At 40.6% G+C, this 20,345-nt stretch overlaps 1 long non-coding RNA gene across 1 annotated transcript in view; it reads left to right on the top strand.

The window, feature by feature from the left end:
- The window catches only part of LOC126930944 (uncharacterized), a 133,600-nt gene extending 116,890 nt beyond the window's left edge, over positions 1-16,710 (top strand). The window contains exons 3-5 of the long non-coding RNA XR_007717719.1: positions 14,571-14,719; positions 15,406-15,543; positions 16,321-16,710. This is a non-coding gene — a long non-coding RNA (uncharacterized LOC126930944). The remainder of the gene's footprint in view (positions 1-14,570; positions 14,720-15,405; positions 15,544-16,320) is intronic.
- Positions 16,711-20,345: the final 3,635 nt, after the last annotated feature.

Genomic DNA, 20,345 nt, shown 5'->3' with positions numbered 1-20,345 from the left:
TGGGTGCAGCCCACTGAGGTAAGCCAAAGTAGAGTGGGGCATCGCCTCACCCAGGAAGCACAAGGGGTCAGGTAACTCCCTGCCCTAGCCAAGGGAAGCCGTGAGGGACTGCGCCATGAGGAAAGGTGCATTCCAATCCAGATACTATGTTTTTCCCATGTCTTTGCAACTAGCAGACCAGGAGATTCCCTTGGGTGCCTACACCACCAGGTCCCTGGGTTTCATGCACAAAACTGGGAAGCTATTTGGGCAGACACTGAGCTAGCTGCAGGGATTTTTTTTTTTTCCATACCCCAGTGGCACCTGTAATATCAGTGAGACAGAACCGATCACTCCCCTGGAAAGGGGGCTGAGGCCAGGGAGCCAAGTGGTCTAGCTCAGTGGCTCTCACCTGCATGGAGCCCAGCAAGCTAAGATTCACTGGCTTGAAATTCTCACTGCCAGTACAGCAGTCTGAAGTTGACCTGGGATGCTTGAGCTTGGTTGGGGGAGGGGCGTCTGCCATTATCGAGGCTTGACTAGGCGGTTTTCCCCTCACAGTGTAAACAAAGTTCAAACTGGGTGGAGCCCACCACAGCTCAGCAAAGCCGCTGTGGCCAGACTGCTTCTCTAGATTCCTACTCTCAGGGCAGGCCATCTCTGAAAGAAAGGCAGCAGCCCCAGTCAGGGGCTTATAGATAAAACTCCCATCTCCCTAGGACAGAGCACCTGGGGAAAGGGACAGCTGAAGGCACAGCTTCAGCAGACTTAAACCTTCCTGCCTGCTTGCTCTAAAGAGGGCAGCAGATCTCCCAGCACAGTGCTCGAGCTCTGCTAAGGGAAAGACTGTCTCCTTAAGTGGGTCCCTGACCCTTGTGCCTCCTGACTGGGAGACACCTCCCAGCAGGCGTTGACAGACACCTCATACAGGAGAGCTCTGGCTGGCATCTGGCAGGTGCCCCTCTGGAACAAAGCTTCCAGAGGAAGGAACAGGCTGCAATCTTTGCTGTTCTGCAGCCGCCACTGGTGATACCTAGGCAAACAGTGTCTGGAATGGACCTCAAGCAAACGCCAGCACACCTGCAGCAGAAGGGCCTGACCAATAGAAGGAAAACTAACAAACAGAAAGGAACAGCATCAATATCAACAAAAAGGATGTCCACGCAGAAACCCCATCCAAAGGTCACCAACATCAAAGACCAAAGTTAGATAAATCCAGGAAGATAAGGAAAAACCAGTGCAAAAAGGCTGAAATTTCCAAAAACCAGAATGCCTCTTCTCCTCCAAAGGATCACAACTCCTCTCTAGCAAGGGAACAAAAGTGGATGAATTGACAGAAGTAGGCTTCAGAAGCCTCCTCCGAGCTAAAGGAGCATGTTCTAACCCAATGCAAGGAAGCTAAGAACCTTGACAAAAGGTTAGAGGCACTGCTAACTAGAATAACCAGTTTAGAGAGGAGCATAAATGACCTGATGGAGCTGAAAAACACAGCATGAGAACTTTGTGAAGCATACACAAGAATCAATAGCCAAATCCATCAAGTGGAAGAAAGGTTATCAGAGACTGAAGATCAACTTAATGAAATAAAGTGTGAAGACAAGATTAGAGAAAAAGGAAAGAACAAAGCCTCCAAAATATATGGGACTATGTGAAAAGACCAAACCTACATTTGATTGGTGTACCTGAAAGTGACAGGGAGAATGGAACCAAGTTGGAAAACACTCTTCAGGATATTATCCAGGAGAACTTCCACAACCTAGCAAGACACACCAACATTCAAATTCAGGAAATACAGAGAATACCACAGAGGTACTCCTTGAGAAGAGCAACCCCAAGACACATAATCATCAGATTCACCAAGGTTGAAATGAAGGAAAAAATGTCAAGGACAGCCAGAGATAAAGGTTGGGTTACCCACCTTACCCAAGCTCATCAGACTAACAGTGGATCTCTCTACAGAAACCCTACAAACCAAAAGAGAGTCGGGGCCAATATTCAACATTCTTAAAGAAAAGAATTTTCAACCCAGAATTTCAGATCCAGCCAAACTAAGCTTCATAAGCGAAGGAGAAATAAATCCTTTACAGACAAGCAAATGCTGAGAGATTTTGTCACCACCAGGCCTGTCTTACAGGAGCTCCTGAAGGAAGCACTAAATATGGAAAGGAAAAACCGGTACCAGTCACTGCAAAAACATACCAAATTGTAAAGAACATCGACATTGTGAAGAAACTGCATCAACTAATGGGCAAAATAACCAGCTAACATCATAATGACAGGATCGAATTCACACATAACAATATTAACCTTAAATGTAAAGGGGCTAAATGTCCCAATTAAAAGACACAGACTGGCAAATTGGATAAAAAGTCAAGACCCATCAGTGTGCTGTATTCAGGAGACCCATCTCATGTGCAAAGACACACATAGGCTAAAATAAAGGCATGGAGGCATATTTACCAAGCAAATGGAAAGAAAAAAAAAAAATCAGGGGTGGCAATCCTAGTGTCTGATAAAATAGACTTTAAGCCAACACAGGTCAAAAAACACAAAGAAGGGCATTACCTGATGGTAAAAGGATCAACACAACAGGAAGAGCTAACTATCCTAAATATACGTGCACCCAATACAGGAGCACCCAGATTCATAAAGCAAGTTCTTAGAGACCTACAAAGAGACTTAGACTCCCACAAAATAATAGTGGGAGAATTTAACACCCCACTGTCAATATTACACAGATCAATGATACAGAAAATTAACAAGAATATTCAGGACTTGAACTCAGCTCTGGACCAAACAGACCTAATAGACATCTACAGAACTCTCCACCCCAAATCAACAGAATATACATTCTTCTCACCACCACACCACACTTATTCTAAAATTGACCACATAATTGGAAGTAAAACACTCCTCAACAAATGCAAAGGAATGGAAATCATAATAAACAGTCTCTCAGACCAGAATGCAATCAAATTAGAACTCAGGATTAACAAACTCACTTGAAACCACACAACTACACGGAAACTGAACAACCTGCTCCTGAATGACTACTGGGTAAATAACGAAATTAAGGCAGAAATAAAGAAGTTCTTTGACACCAATGAGAACAAAGACACTATGTACAAGAATCTCTGGGACACAGCTAAAGCAGTGTTTAGAGGGAAATTTATAGCATTAAGTGCCCACAGAAGAAAACGGGAAAGATCTAAAATTGACACCCTAATATCACAATTAAAAGAACAAGAGAAGCAAGAGCAAACAAATTCAAAAGGTAGCAGAAGACAAGAAATAACTAAGATCAGAGCAGAACTGAAGGAGATAGAGACATGAAAAGTCCTTCAAAAAAATCAATGAATCCAGGAGCTGGTTTTTTGAAAAGATCAACAAGATAGAGAGACCACTAACCAACCTAATAAAGAAGAAAAGAGAGAAGAATCAAATAGACACAATAAAAAATGATAAAGGGGAGATAACCACTGATCCTGCAGAAATACAAACTACCATCAGAGAACACTATAAACACCTCTATGCAAATAAACTAGAAATTTTAGAAGAAATGGATAAATTCCTGGACGCATTCACCCTCCCAAGACTAAACCAGGAAGAAGTTGAATCCCTGAACAGACCAATAACAAGTTCTGAAATTGAAGCAGTAATTAACAGCCTACCAACCAAAAAAAAGCCCAGGACCAGATGGATTCACAGCCAAATTCTACCAGAGGTACAAAGAGCAGTTGATACCATTCCTTCTGAAACTATTCCAAACAACAGAAAAAGAGGGACTCCTCCCTAATTCATTTTATGAGGCCAGCATCATCCTGATACCAAAACCTGGCAGAGACACAACAACAAAAAAAATTTCAGGCCAATATCCCTGATGAACATCGATGTGAAAATCCTCAATAAAATACTGGCAAACCGAATGCAGTAGCACATCAAAAAGCTTATCCACCATGATCAACAGCTTCATCCCTGGAATGCAACTCTGGTTCAACATACACAAATCAATAAACATAATCCACCATATAAACAGAACCAGTGACGGAAACCACATGATTATCTCAATATATGCAGAAAAGGCCTTCAATAAAATTTAACACCCCTTCATGCTAAAAACTCTCAATAAAGTTAGGTATTGATGGAACATATCTCAAAATAATAAGAGCTATTTATGACAAATCCACAGCCGATATCATACTGAATGGGCAAAAACCGGAAGCATTCCCTTTGAAAACTGGCACAAGACAAGGATGCCCTCTCCTACCACTCCTATTCAACATAGTATTGGAATTTCTGGCCAGGGCAATCAGGCAAGAGAAAGGAATAAACGATATTCAAATAGGAAGAGAGGAAGTCACATTGTCTCTTTTTGCAGATGACATGATTGTATATTTAGAAAACCCCATTGTCTCAGCCCCAAATCTCCTTAAGCTGATAAGCAACTTCAGCAAAGTCTCAGGATACAATGTGCAAAAATCACAAACATTCCTATACACCAATAATAGACAGACAGAGAGCCAAATCATGAGTGAAGTCCCATTCACATTAGCTACAAAGAGAATAAAATACCTAGGAATACAACTTACAAGGGATGTGAAGGACCTCTTTAACAAGAACTACAAATTACTGCTCAAGGAAATAAGAGAGGGCACAAACAAATGGAAAAACATTCCATGCTCATGGATAGGAAGAATCAATATCGTGAAAATGGCCATACTGCCCAAAGTAATTTATACATTCAATGCTATCCCTATCAAGCTACCATTGACTTTCTTCATAGAATTAGAAAAAACTACTTTAAATTTCAAATGGAGCCATAAAAGAGCCCATATAGCGAAGATGATCCTAAGCAAAAAGATCAAAGCTGGAGGCATCACGCTATCTGACTTCAAACTATACTACAAGGCTACAGTAACCAAAACAGCATGGTACTGGTACCAAAACAGATATATAGAAAAATGGAACAGAACAGAGGCCTCAGAAATAAAACCACACATCTACAATCATCTGATCTTTGACAAATCTGACAAAAACAAGCAATGGGGAAAGAATTCCATATTTAATAAGTAGTGTTGGGAAAACTGGGTAGCCACATGCAGAAAACTGAAACTGGACCCCTTCCTTACACCTTATGCAAAAATTAACTCAAGATGGATTAAAGACTTAAATATAAGACCTAAAACCATAAAAACCCTAGAAGAAAACCTAGGAAATACTATTCAGGACATAGGCATGGGCAAAGACTTCATGACTAAAACACCAAAAGCAACAGCAACAAAAGCTAAAATTGACAAAGGAATCTAATTAAACTGAGGAGGTTCTGCACAGCAAAAGATTCTATCATTAGAGTAAACAGGCAACCTACAGAATGGGAGAAAATTTTTGCAATCCATCCATCTGACAGAGTTAATATTCAGAATCTACAAGGAACTTAAACAAATTTACAAGAGAAAAACAAACAACCCCACCAAAAAGTGGGCAAAGGATATGAACAGACACTTCTCAAAAGAAGACATTTATGCAGCCAACAAACATATTAAAAAAAAAAAAAACTCATCATCACTGGTCATTAGAGAAATGCAAATCAAAACCACAATGAGATATCATCTCATGCCAGTTAGAATGGCAATTATTAAAAAGTCAGGAAACAACAGATGCTGGAGAGGATGTGGAGAAATAGGAATGCTTTTACACTGTTGGTGGGAGTGTAAATTATTTCAACCATTTTAGAAGACAGTGTGGCAATTCCTCAAGGATCTAGAACCAGAAATACCATTTGACCCAGCAATCCCATTACTGGGTATATACCCAAAGGATTATAAATCATTCTACTGTAAAGACACATGCACACGTATGTTTATTGCAGCACTGTTCACAATAGCAAAGACTTGGAACCAACCCAAATATCCATCAATGATAGACTGGATAAAGAAAATGTGGCACATATACACCATAAAATACTATGCAGCCATAAAAAGGATGAGTTCATGTCCTTCGCAGGGACATGGATGAAGCTGGAAACCATCATTCTCAGCAAATTAACACAGGAACAGAAAGTCAAACACTGCATGTTCTCACTCATAAATGAGAGCTGAACAATGAGAACACATGGACACAGGGAGGGGAACATCACACACCAGCCTGTCATGGGGTGGGAGGCTACGGGGGGGATAGCATGAGGAGAAATACCTAATGTAGATGATGGGTTGATGGATGCAGCAAACCACCATGGCATGTATATACCTATGTAAGAAACCTGCACATTCTGCACATGTATCCCCAAAACTTAAAGTATAATAAAATAATAATAATAATAATTTGATTAGATTAGTCTTGTATTGTATTTTTAAAAGAATTGTGTTTTAATCTTAGTTTCAGTCAAAGAGAATTGTCCATTATTTCTCACTGCTTGATCCTGTGGGAAACCACTGTCCCTGAGGCAATCCCAAATGTTATGGTGTGACTTACATTGTGATCACAGAGGCCCTAGCACACTTTCCATGAGAGAAATGAGTGATCTCCTATACCTTAGGCATATTTAGGTGTGAACAATAACTCACCATCTGCCTTACCCCGATAGATACCTGTAGTTCCTTCCTCAATCTAAAATCAGATTGGTCAGGACAAACATCCTTAATCTGACAGTTCTATTTTATCAGGGAATGTGAAATTTTAGAGTTTTATGGATATGAATTAGATGTACAGTTTTAGGGAACAAATCATAGGGAAGTGAATAGTTACTTATGTAGTATTAATTAAAAATCAGTCTCGGTGAATTTGAGTAGAGAGTAGGCCTGGGACAAAGAACCATTTGTAGAAGACTGAGATGGTTTTGGGATTATGGAGAAACCAAGGTGGTTATTACAGTGATAATAATAGCTACATATGTCAAGACTTTACTAAGTGCCACTTCAATTTCTTCCTGGTTGGCTAAGCTAACAGTTTTCACATCTTGAGTTCAGGATATTACAAAATGATTCTATACTATCAACTATTACTGAGCACAGGGAAGGAAACAGATTTAGGGACCCAATTCCTTGCTCTGAGCTGACCAAATATTTGAGAAGTCTCAGGCAGATGCATATTTGCAAAGGGGTCGCTTAAAATACAATGTCTTGGTCTGCACATATAAAATCACTCATTTATAATAAGTATGACATTGAGTGTAGTGGGGAAAGGAAAAACATTTTAGTAAATGGTCTGGTCAACTAAATATTCATGTGGAAGTAATAAATATTGACTCCTACATCATACCATATATAAAAATCATTTGAATTGGATTGCAGATGTAAATGTGAAAGGGCTGGGTGCGGGCCCGCGCCTGTAATCCCAGCATTTCGGGAGGCTGAGACAGGTGTGTCCCTTGAGGTCAGGAGTTCAAGGCCAGCCTGGGCAACATGGTGAAACCCCATCTCTACTAAAAATACAAAAATTAGCCAGGTGTGGTGGTATACGCCTATAATCCCAGCTACTTGGGAGGCTGAGGCTGGAGGATTGCTTGAACCCAGGAGGCAGAGGTTGCAGTGAGCAGAGATTGTGCCACTGCACTGCAGCCTGGGTGACAGAGTGACAGAGTAGGACTCCATCTTTAAAAAAAAAAAAAAAGATAAAAAAAAAGTAGTGAAAAATAAAACACCAAAGATTTTAGGGGGAAAAAAAAAACAGAATATGATCATATCCTTGAGAAGAGCTGAGATTTTAAAAATATGACACAAAACTATTAATCATAAAGCAAAAAATTGATAAATTTGGTTTTATTAAAATTATTAAATTCAGTTCATTAAAAGATACCAATAAGCGAGTGAAGAGGCTGGTCATAGTGTGAGAGAAGATATTTGATACACATTTTTTTTTTTTTTTTGAGACAGAGTTTTACTCTTTTTGCCCAGGCTGGAGTGCAATGGCATGATCTCAGCTCACTGCAACCTCCTCCCAGGTTCAATCAATTCTCCTGCCTCAGCCTCCCGAGTAGCTGGGATTACAGGCATGCGCCACCATACCTGGCTAATTTTTGTATTTTTAGTAAAGATGGGGTTTCTCCATGTTGGTCAGGCTGGTCTCGAACTCCTGACATCAGGTGATCTCCCCACCTCAGCCTCCCAAAATGCTGGAATTACAGCCGTGAGCCACCGTGCCCGGCCTTGATATTTGATATACTTATATCCAGCAAATTACTAGTAAAAAATGATGAAAAGATAGATAATCCAATAGAAAAATTGGCCACAAATTTGGATAGTAACTTCACAAAAGAAAATAATCGAGTGTTCAATAGACATAAGAAAAGACATCAGAGAAATGTATTTACACTGGGATGAAATACATCTCACCTGAATTGTTAACATCAAAAAGATAAGCAAAATGAAATGTTGGAGAGAATGTGGAGCAATTGATTTTCTAATAGGAGCATAAATGGATACAGTGGAAAACTATTTGGCAGAATCTACTAAAAGGTAAACATAAACATATTCTATGACCCTGCAGTTCTACTCCTAGGTATTAATAGAAATGCATGTGTGTGTGTGTATATATATGCATTAATGTGTGTGTATATATATATGCATTAAAAAACATGTTCAAGAATTTTTAGAGCAATACTAACTGTCATGTTACCACCACCCTGGATTCTTTCATTCTCCCAGAATAGAAATCAAGAGAAATCACCAAACATTACAGCAAAGGAAAGTTTATTTCAGCTTGTGCACAAGAGAGTCAGCACTGATAAGGGAAAAGGAATGGGCTGCTCCCCAGGGTGGTGTGTAGGTTAGTTTTATAGCGTCTTTCTATAAGTAGGGCTTCCATCAGGACATGTATAGAAGAGGTTTTTCTAGCATGTGTGCAGTGGCTCAGCATGCTTCTCCATACATTGTATGTAGCATTAACATTTTAAATTTCCACCTCTAGGCATGAATTTTAGCATTAAAATGAGGAAGGGGTAACTTTAGGTTGAAGTTTTAAGCCTAACTGCCCATGCAGGGCTCTGAGGAAGTCCCTAGCCCCCTGAAACAGGAGCTTGACATTAATAGCTTCTTGGGTCTTTTGTTACTGACTGGCTGAGAGTTAGATAAGCTAGAGCTTGAGTGAGGGGCTTCTGTCCTTTTCCTCCAGGTCATCTTAAAATAGGGAATCAACTAGCCTGCTCTCTCAATAGCAGCCAAAAGTTGAAAACAACCCAAATGTCAACCAACAGTAGAATGCATTGACAAATTGTAGTATATTCATACAATGTAATACTACCTGAGGATACACTGTCTACTGCTTCCTGTAGCAACATAGATGAATTGCATAAACTTACCATGGAGCAAAAGAAGCCCAACAAACACAAAAACATATACTGGATGATTACATTTGTGCAAAGTTCCAAAATAGGCAAAAATATAATCTAGTGTGAGAAGTATGCATAATGCTTACCTTTGGAGGGAAGGTAATAACTGAAAGTATGCTCAAGGAAGACTTCTGGGCCATCGGTAAAATACTGTTTTTTCATCCAGGTGCTTGTTGCATAGGTATGTTTTTTTTGTAGAAAGTAATCAATCTGTACACTGGATTTCTGTGTGAATTTTGTGTATGTATGCTACACTTCAGTAAAAACTTTACTTAAAAAAAGACAAGGACCAATGAGCTTGATTGAAGCGGGTATTTGTCCTGTGGCCTCAGGAATGGAGAGAACCAAAATGTCTACAGACACATATTTTGAAAACAGAACAAAACACAAAGAAATTTACTAAACATCAACAAAGGTTATTACTGGATAATTGGATCAAGGGTAATTATTTTTTTCTGTTGTCCAGCACTTTCCAAATCCTCTTCCAAGAGTCTGGTATTAGTCCTGCCATCTGGGTATTGGGGCAAAGCAGAATCCTGAAGGATATTGTTTTATCCTCAAGGCTTTGAATAGAACTGTCTATGCTCATCACATCCTTCCTTCTTGCAAGCACAGATTTCATTCAAGGTCTCTCTACATGTCTTCTAAGGTTTCTTGGTAGACAGTTTAGGGATAACTTTATTTGAATTTATTTGCCTTTGGAAAATTATAGGAAATAGATATTAAGCTCCAAGGAAGTAGTGTAGGAAATCATAAAAGCTTCCTGCAGGAGGTGACATTTAATCTGAGTGTCAAAGGGTGAGCAGCAATTTGTGAAGTGTACTAAGAGGAGGGGGGATGAAGGATGGAAGGATCGTTGTAGACCAAGGAGACAGCACATGCAAGACATGAAAGAGAATGACATGTTTGTGGACCAGAAAAGAATTTGGTATCATTTAGGAAGAATGGAGGGACAGGAGATGGGAAAGGAGCCCCAGTGTTTGTAACTTTGTCCCATGCTATACACTGTGTTTGTAGATACAATATAAAAGATGCCAAACATTGTTCATTGCATCAGACCATAAAAATGTATAATACAAGTCTTAAAGTTTTAAATAGCCTTTTAAAAATATGTTTTACAGCAACAGCTTAATTAAAAAGATCATGGTGCCTATGTCACCATACTGGAAGCCCAGAAATAATCAACTTGAAATAAACCAGTCTTTGTAGAATTATCTCAAATTTTAAATTATTTCAGTATATCAAAATCCAGGCATGGATATAACATGTGTTGTGCCAACTGCAGAGGACTCTCAAAACCTCTTCCCCTAAAAGTACAGAATACCTTGGTGCCAACATTACATCCCCACATGCAATGAATTTACAAGGAGATGAAGTTACATTCGAGGATATCGATATTATAAGGACAACTATCAATTTGATGTATAGCTGCAGACAATGTCTGTAGCCTGTCACAGAACAGCTCTCTGATTTGGCAAAGAACCACTTAAAATGCATAAATGCATTCTTTGTGCTAATGGAACAGACCTCTTTCACGGTTTCAAAGGAGAAGAGAGAAGGCACAGAGAGGCTGCTTCTTGTGCCACTTCCTATGGCTTCCACACCGAGACAACCCAATGAGAAAGGCAGCTTGCTCTCTCAGCAGCAGCAAACCAGAAACGAAGGTTCAGACCACTACCCATTCTTCCTTCTCACTTCTGAGTTACACCATGAAAGTGGAGGCAATGAGGTGTGCATTCCAACACACGGGCCTGTGGTTGGCTCTGGAGATGAATTCAGCAGTATAGACTGTGGCTGTGTTCAGTGGGTCACCACGCACCCATAACTGACCACTAGTAGGCGTGAAAACTGAGGCAACCCAAGTTGCTGTAGTAGAACAGGTAGTTGCTGCTTTCAGATTCAGTTTCTAGCTAGAATGTCACAGCATGAATCACCTTGGAACAGATTCCTGATGGCACGAGAGCTGTAAATTGAATGGTACAACACGTTGTGGCTTTCACTGGCTCTGACATTAGCAGAAACAGCTGAGTAATCAGACAAAAGGCAGTGCAAGAGGAAAATAGAAGATAATTAATATTGAGCAACTTCCCTGTTCTGGGCACAAACTAAGAGTCTTCACGTGTGTTATGGAGACAGCGTGGTTCTTACGATTCTGCATCTACCTCTTGCTAGCTGTGTACACTTGGACAAGCTCCTTAACCTCTGTGAACCACGGTTTCCTCATATCTACCTCCTAAGGCTGTGTTGGGAGAAAAAGAGAATCCAGGTTTACATGGCACATATATATAAGGTATATAGTACATAGAGTAGGTATACACAACTTAGTATATGTAATATATATACATTACATACATACACACACTATATATGATATATATAGTACACAACCTAAAACCTATATATAAATATATACACACACATCATGTTGGTTTCTCCATAATTGTGTGAGCCAATTCATTAAAATAAATCTCTCTCTAGTATATAATACATATATTTAATGAACAAGCTCCTTAACTATATATATAATATATATTTATTAGACAGGTTCCTCATATTATATTATATATTGTATATTATATTATTAAATATATATGTGTATACATATATATAGAGAGAGAGAGATGGAGAGAGATCTATTTTAAGAAACTGGCTTACACAATTGTGGAGGCTGGAAAATCCAAAATCTGCAGGGTAGGCTGACAGGCTGGAGACCTAGGGAAGAGTTGTTGCAGTTGTGAGTCTAAATGCAGTCTAGAAGCAGATGCCCTTCTTCCTCAAGCGACCACAGTCCTTTTCTACTAAGGCCTTTCCACTGATTAGATGAGGCCCACTGACATAATGGAGGGAATGGAGGGGGAATCTGTTTTACTCACAGTTTACTGATTTTGTGTGTGTGTGTGTGTGTGTGATGGAGTCTCAGTCTGTCACCCAGGCTGGAGTGCAGTGATGTGATCTTGGCTCACTGCAGCCTCCGCCTCTCAGGTTCAAGCGATCCTCCCACCTCAGCCTCCCTAGTAGCTGAGGCTAAGGGAGCCCACCAGGCTGGCTAACTTTTTAATTTTTTGTAGAGATGGGATCTCACTTTGTTGCTCAGGCTTGTCTAGAACTCCTGGCCTCAACCAATCCTCTCACTTCGGCCTCCCTAAGTGCTGGGATTACAAACACGAGCCACTGTGCCTGGCCTAGATTCAGTATAATTTTAAAACCCACTGGGATTTGACACATAGAGCACTTTAAGTAATCCAAAGAGTGAAAGTTGTTGGTTCTTACTAGCTTTAGCTATAAAATAAGAAGCTGTTGGAACTGGAAACGTACTTTAGAAATCCTTAATTTATCTTTGTCTCCCATCATTTATTTCACAGACAAGGAAAGAGGAGCCCAAGGTTTAATCCAGAAAAGAGAATCAATCACTAGGCCAGAACCTGAACACAAATCTCCCAACACTAGTTCTTTGCCCCATGGTTATTTTTTCTTCTTGATCTACAAATAGAAACATAATCCAGATGTTGTACATCATCACAAAATAAACTAGAAACCATTGCACACATGAGAGTACTGTTCATTTGGATAACATTCGGGCTACCTTGTAACATAGAATTGCCCAACATGCGATTGCTGAGTTTACAGACAGAATAATCTGGGCTCACACTACAGTGCTCATTCCACACTTGAGCATCATAGAACAGTCCTTACCCAGTGTCCAAAGGCCTTCATTATCCGACTTTTGTTGTTTAATGCCAATTCTTGTTAGCTGCAGGCAAATTACCTACAGACCCAGCAAAGAAAGAAGCCCATTTGGCAACTATTCACCCTTGTCAGATTTGAAACTGTTCTGGGAAGGCATTTTAATTAGGCAAGTGGGAGAGCTGCCACATTTAGAAGCAGCTCCTAAATGGAAGCAGAGAATTTCAGGACCAACTGAAGTTCTTGGTGCTTGTGTTGCTTTACCACTTAAAAGACAACCAGTGAATTCTTCTCTAGTACTCCTTTAGTACTGCAGGCTTTGTAAGATTCGGAACGGTTGAATGACTTCTTAAGGCTCATTCCTTAATTCTCATTGCACCTCTGAGTGCATGGTTTGCAGACAGAACACGAATCCTTTGATCATTGTCTGATTAACTCAAGCTATGTACCATATAAATGCTGACTGTTTTGATGATTGTATTCAGTTTTTCCAGAAGTGCTCATTTCAGTGAAGGCCTTTATAATTCATGAATATTAAGTGAGGTTTTTGTGTACAATTAAAGCAATAAATCAATCATCACTGCAATGTTCTATATTTATTATCTTCTTGCTTACAAAAAAACTGAGCAGTAACTCACTCGAACTTCAGTGTCTCTATTTTATAGGGAGGAAAGAGCAACAGAGAAATATTATGTCACCCAGCTTGGGAAAGGCAAAGTAAGAACTCTAAGCCAGAACATAGATCATATTGTAGCAATCAATCATAAAAAGAAATGACAGTTTTCATCTTCTGATTTGTGCTATACATTTTGGCAATATCCTTAGTATCTTGTGAGTGAGAATCTACTTAAAAGAAGTTGCCCAGCTGAGATATGAAGAAGTGGAACATGGCATGCTATAGAACGAAGTACATTGGATTAGAGATTGAGATTTGAGTGCCGCCCTCAGCTCCACAAATGACAACTGCTGTGACCTTGAGCAAGTCACCACATTTTGCTGGGCCTCCAGTTCCTCACCTACAAAATGATGTCTTAGCATCAGGAAACTTTCATCACAAGAAACATTTTGCAAAACCCCAATGTGTAAAACAGATAACAGATAAGAGAGCTCTGGCTGAAGAGGGGCCAAGGGGCCCAGGACCTAACTTTTTTTTTTTTTTTTAAGACAGAGTCTTGCTTGTTGCCCAGGCTGGAGTACAGTGGCGTGATCTTGGCTCACTGAAACCTCCACATCCTGTGTTCAGGTGATTCTCCTGCCTCGGCCTCCCGGGTAGCTGGGTTTACAAGCACATGCCACCATGCCCAGCTAGTTTTTGTATTTTTAGTAGAGATCGGGTTTCTCCATGTTGGCCAAGCTGGTCTCGAACTCTCAACCTCAGGTGATCTACCCACCTTGGCCTCCCAAAGCGCTGGGATTACAGGAGTGAGCCACCGTGCCTGGCCTGGGCCTAACTTTTTGGTCTTGCTTTTACACCTGGAATCAGTAGTTGCGAAGGCCGCTTTGTAAGCTTAGGGCACTGATCCACATTACTGTAAGTTCTCTCTCAATGTTTATATTTTAACAGTTATTTCCTCTCTCCTAGGCTTTTCCAAAATGTGAGGCATATGGAAAATTCAGGCAACACCCTGTTACTTATTCATCACTTAAGCCATGTTTTGGCTCAGAAGATACCAAGCAAAGCTGAATATTACTGTATTTCAGAAAGAGGAGTATTTCTTCAATGCTCATCTGGTAGGTCTTCATAAAAAAGGGTTAACAGCTGACAGCGAACGTCTATTTTCACTTCATTGCCTTATGGGAAGAGATAATCATGAGCAGGCCATTTGGGAAAGTGAGGAATATTATCTAAGAATCATGATCCACAGAACCTGTTCATGGGTGAGGAGAAGGGGACGAGGTAGGGAGAAAACATCCCTAGCACAACCTGATTCTCCCCTATTATAAACGAGGAAAGTAAAAAACAGGGTCACGCTGCATTCATGTCTAGGCTTGTTAGACTTACTACTTTTCTGGGCACAGTGGTAGACTTACTACCTTTCTGTAGTCCCAGAGACTCAGGAGGCTGAGGCAGGAGGATCCCTTGAGGCCAGGAGTTTGAGACTAGCCTGGGCAACATAGACTCCATCTCAGAAAAATAAAAAATAATTACTACCTTCCTCACACTGAGGGATTCTCAGACATTATTACATGGAGAATGAGCTCACTTTGTGATGGTTCTCTAGAAATTTTGACTCACTACTCTCTATCTCTCACCTAGAGATTGGGTCTCAGCTAAATCCCTTTTCCACCAGTCACCAAGGATGCCCATTCACTAAATTATGCATACATATTTTTTGCTCAGCGAGGCCAGATCTATTTGCTCTCATAGAAAAATAAAGCATTTTTGCTGTTTTCCTTCTGTTTCTGCCACCTTTTAGTCCATGGTGGCATCATGGAAGCTTAAAGTTTGAGAAGCCTACTCTGACAGCCCACGGACTTTCCTCACCCCGACTCCATCTATAATTACCACACTTCGGTCCAACTGCAGCTGCTCTGTGTGGCATCATGTTCTACAGGTAATCTGAAAACTAAAATCATGAAAGAAAAGTAGGGTTTGTGTTGTCAAATGGGATTTTTTTCCGACTTGCCTGATTTGCAACTCAATCAGCAGGTAAGGCTAAAATAAAATACACAACCCAGGCCAGGCATGGTGGTGCACGCCTGCAATCCTAGCACTTTGAGAGGCTGATCACTTGAGGTCAGGAGTTTGAGACCAGCCTGGTCAATATGGTGAAGTCCCGTCTCTACTAAAAATACAAAAATTAACTGGGCACAGTGGTGAGCGCCTGTAATCCCAGCTACTCAGAGGGCTGAGGCAGGAGAATCACTGGAACCTGGGAAGTGGAGGTTGCAGTGAGTCAAAATTGCACCACTGCACTCCAGCCTTGGTGACAGAGTGAGACTCAGTGTCTCTTAAAAAAAAAAAAAAAAAAAAAAAAAGTGTGTGTATATATATATATATATATACACACACACACACACACACACACACAATCCAGAAATCCAGCCACTAAACAATGGCAGATGCTTTGTCTATATTTCTAAAATGTTAAGCTTCATACAAACTACGTACTGGTGGTAGATTGCAAAAATGACCACAATTTTTTCCCATCTCTGTAAGCATACCTCTTTACAATGTGAATTTTAAGCTCCTCCCACCAAGAGGTAGATTCTATTTCACCATACCTTGCATCTGGGCTTGACTGTGTGACTTGATTTAGAAAGTGAGACTAGCAAATACAAAACAAGCAGAGATTTGCACATTATGCCTTGTTCTCTTTTGCTGTGGTTAGAACCTTGAGATCTCCGCGTGGAGGAGCCCAAACTGGCATGCTGAAAGATAAAAGGAGAAAGTATGAAGTATCCTTGCCAGCCAGCTCCTAACCAACAACCTGCCAATGGCCGGACGTGTGAGCAAGGCCATCCTAGACCATTCTGCTTCTAGTCAAATCTCCAGCTGACCACAGACAATGTAACCAAGCCCAGCAAAGAACAGGAAAGCAAACCTAGAGAAAAACTACACCACCAGCCTGCAGAATTATGAGTGAAATAAGTACTTGCTGTCTTAACCAGCTAAATTTGTTATGTTGCAATAGCTAACTGATATAGCACTCAATAAATAATATTAATTCAGATTTCTCAGAAGAGTATGAAAATGAAAAAGGAATTATGTATATTTAGAACAAAGCAAAGAGAAGTCTGCTAAATAGAGTAGAAACTGGCAGACATACGGCTGATTTTTCTTCTTGAATTAAAAAAAAATTTAAATAAAAAAGCAATAGAGGCCGGGCACAGTGGCTCACACCTGTAATCCCAGCACTTTGGGAGGCCGATGTGGGCAGATTACCTGAGGTCAGGAGTTCGAGACCAGCCTGACCAACATGGAGAATTCCCATCTCTACTGAAAATATACAATTAGCTGGGCATGGTGGTGCATGCCTGTAATCCCAGCTACTTGGGATTCTGAGGCAGGAGAATCTCTTGAAACCGGGAGGCGGATGTTGAGGCAAGCCAAGACTGCGCCATTGCACTCCAGCCTGGGCAACAAGAGGGAAACTCCGTGTCAAAAAATAAAATATAAAAAGCAATATAAACAAATTTGTAACTCAACTTTTATTTATTTATTTTTTTTGAGACAGGATCTCACTCTGCAGTGGTGTGAGCATGGCTCACTGCAGCCTCAACCTCCTGGGCTCAAGAAATCCTCCCACCTTAGCCTCCTGAGTAGCTAAGACTATAGGCAAGTTCCACCATGCTCAGCTAATTTTTTGATTTTTTTTTTTTTGCGGGGGGGTGGTGGTGGTTGTTGTAGACACAAGTTTTTCACTATGTTGCCCAGGCTGGTCTCAAACTCCTGGACTCAAGCAATCCTCCCACCTCAGCCTCCCAAAGTACTGGGATTACAGGCATGAGCCACCACACCCAGCCTGTAACTCAACTTTTGATTCACCTGCCACTCTGACCTGTTCTATGAATCTGCTGAGTTCATACTGGGCCTCATTCAAAATAGTACTGACTCCTTCCCCCATCCAAGTGTGGGGAGGACTAACAAACCCCAAAAAGAATCCTGGGGTCCTTGAATGAGACAGGAAAGACAGAGCATTATTGCTGACACAGAAGCAGCGTCAATGGTTTCTGCATCAATATGTAGCAACAGAGAAGCCTCTTTAGGAAACGGATGGGCTGGTTCCACAGCCAGGGATGGAAACTAGAGAAAGCAGTAGGTGGGTACAGGAAGTGCACGGAAGCATATGAGTATGTGAATTTCAGACATGTTCCTATTTTTAATGTTGGCTAGGCAATATCTGTATTTTTGTCTGTTCAAACGGTATACCTTCTCAGGAAGGAGGATAAAAACATCGGTGTATACATAATAAGGAAGATAAAAACGTAGGTATAGCATTTGCAGCACAAATTGCAAACTTTTTAAAGATTTAACTTTTCCAGCAACTTGTCTGCTAATACTTAATAGCCAAAGTATAGAATATAATAGTTTTGCTGAGATTAAAATATTTTACTCATTTGAAAAGACTTTCAAAGTCAAAAAAGCTTATAAAATAAATAAAATCTTTTTGTACATTTTAATGACTCAGGACTATGGTTTTTAGGGAAAAAAAACACTTTTTTCACCCAAAATCAAATTTCAGTGTTAAATGTCCCTCTACGCAGTCTGCACTGATGAGTCCCAAACTCTGATTATCAGCATTCCTAAGGCTCTTTTCAAAAATTCCTCTAGCGACCTCAGCCTCACTTATGGATGTTCTGATCCAGTGGAACATAGGAGTCTGTATTTTCTTTCTTTTCTTTTCTTCTTTTTTTAGACAGAGTTTTGCTCTTGTTGCCCAAGCTGGAGTGCACTGGCGCAATCTCAGCTCACTGCAACCTCCAACCTCCCTCCGCCTCCCAGGTTCAAGCGATTCTTCTGCCTCAGCTTACTGAGTAGCTGGGATTACAGGTGCCTGCCACCATGCCCGGCTAATTTTTTTTTTTTTTTTTTTTTTTTTTTAGTAGAGATGGGGTTTCACATGTTGATTAGGCTGGTTTCGAACACCTGCCTCGGCCTCCCAAAGTGCTAGGATTACAGGTGTGTGCCACTACACCTGGCCAGGACTCTGTATTTTCAAAAAGGTGACTCTGTTGATGAACCAGTTTTGGAAATCACTGTCAGTAAAATGCCATCCATGAACATAGTTATCTGATTGTCTTTTCTGCAGTCATAATAGAGATTCATTTCAAAACATTTTTTTCCAACCTTACACAAATGCCTGCTCGCTGTTAGCAACTGGACTATTTCTGAAACAAATATAGCGGTCTTTGATGAAAAATTAAAATCAGTACCTGTCGCAGAAGGAGTTATTTGGAGCAAGTGTCTTTCTGGTGAATACTCGTACCGGTCACATTCATTTGAGTGCACCCATGTAGGTCAATTCCTAAGTGTAAATCTAACTACTAGGGGTGTCCAATCACCATTAACATTGAGCTCCCAGCCTCTGCCCCCCATCCAGCTCCTCTCGTTAGGAAAGGGGAGTGACTCTAACAGATTGATGAGCTTGGAAGAGGACACTGGCCATGTGCAGCCCCACTCCTTCCTTGCTGCTGCTTCTAGAAAGAAAGTTTCTGCTGAAGCACATGCTCATTGTTCCTCTGTGCTCCCAGTTATTGTCTGGCCAGTGTGCCTCATTGTGCCAATACGTTTCATGTTGGAATTCGGTATTATAAAACCACTTCCCTGCAGATAGCCACATTTTTCTTGATCAGATTTAGGAATCCTCATGGAGCTACTTCAGCCTTTACAGGAGGTAGGCAAGGGAAGAGTGTGGGTATGGGACTCTCCTCAAATATACCAACATATCCCTGTGAAATCATTATTACTATTATTATTATTATTATTATTATTATTATTTGAGGTGGAGTCTCTCTCTGTCACCCAGGCTGGAGTGCAGCGGCACGATCTTGGCTCACTGCAACCTCTGCCTCCGGGGTTCAAGCGCTTCTCCTCCCCAGTTGCTGGGATTACAGGTGCGTGCCACCACATCCAGTTAATTTGCTGTATTTTTAGTAGAGACGGGATTTACCATGTTGGACAGGCAGGTCTCAAACTCCTGACCTCAGATGATCTGTCTGCCTTGGCCTCCCAAAGTGCTGGGATTACAGGTGTGAGCCACTACACCTGGACAAAAGCTTTATTATTATTACTTCTATTTTAGAGATGAGTAAATTAAGATTCAACAGCTTGTGTTTCTTTTCCAAGACCACTCAAGCCATAAGAGGTGACCCTGAGTCTTGCACACAGTTCTGCTGACTGTAAATAATATTGATTCATTAATGGCAACAAATATACTAATGTTAGCTGTTAACAATGGGGGTTGGGTGCAGTATGTATGGGACCTAGCAATCTGTACAATTTTTTGAAAATCTAAAACTGCTCTAAAAATAAAGTTTATTTCTAAAAAGATTACATGTGCAATAAATGGCATCATAAAAAAGAATACACGTTTCTGGCTACTAAATAATAATATTTATTATTTTAAAAATAACACAACTACAAGTTTGAGTATGTCTCCATTGTCTCATTTCCAGTTCTGGCAGAGTGCAAGGGTTACAAAGGCGCTAGAAGTAGACTTTGATTGGAGTCACAGCTCTGTGACTCGATGCCAGTTACTTAACCTCTCTGAGCCTCAGCTTCCTCACCTGTAAAAAGGGGCCAATACCTGACAAATGCAATGGTTGAATTAATAAAAAAAATAGGGGCTATGATAATAATAGTGTCCAGAATAATAAAAGTGCCTAGAACAGTGCTTGGCACAGACTCATTGCC

The sequence above is a fragment of the Macaca thibetana genome, chromosome 11 (assembly GCF_024542745.1).
Source record: "Macaca thibetana thibetana isolate TM-01 chromosome 11, ASM2454274v1, whole genome shotgun sequence".
Classification (NCBI taxonomy): domain Eukaryota; kingdom Metazoa; phylum Chordata; class Mammalia; order Primates; family Cercopithecidae; genus Macaca; species Macaca thibetana.
Note: the sequence above shows the minus strand (reverse complement) of the source record. Positions and strands in the feature narration are given on the sequence as shown.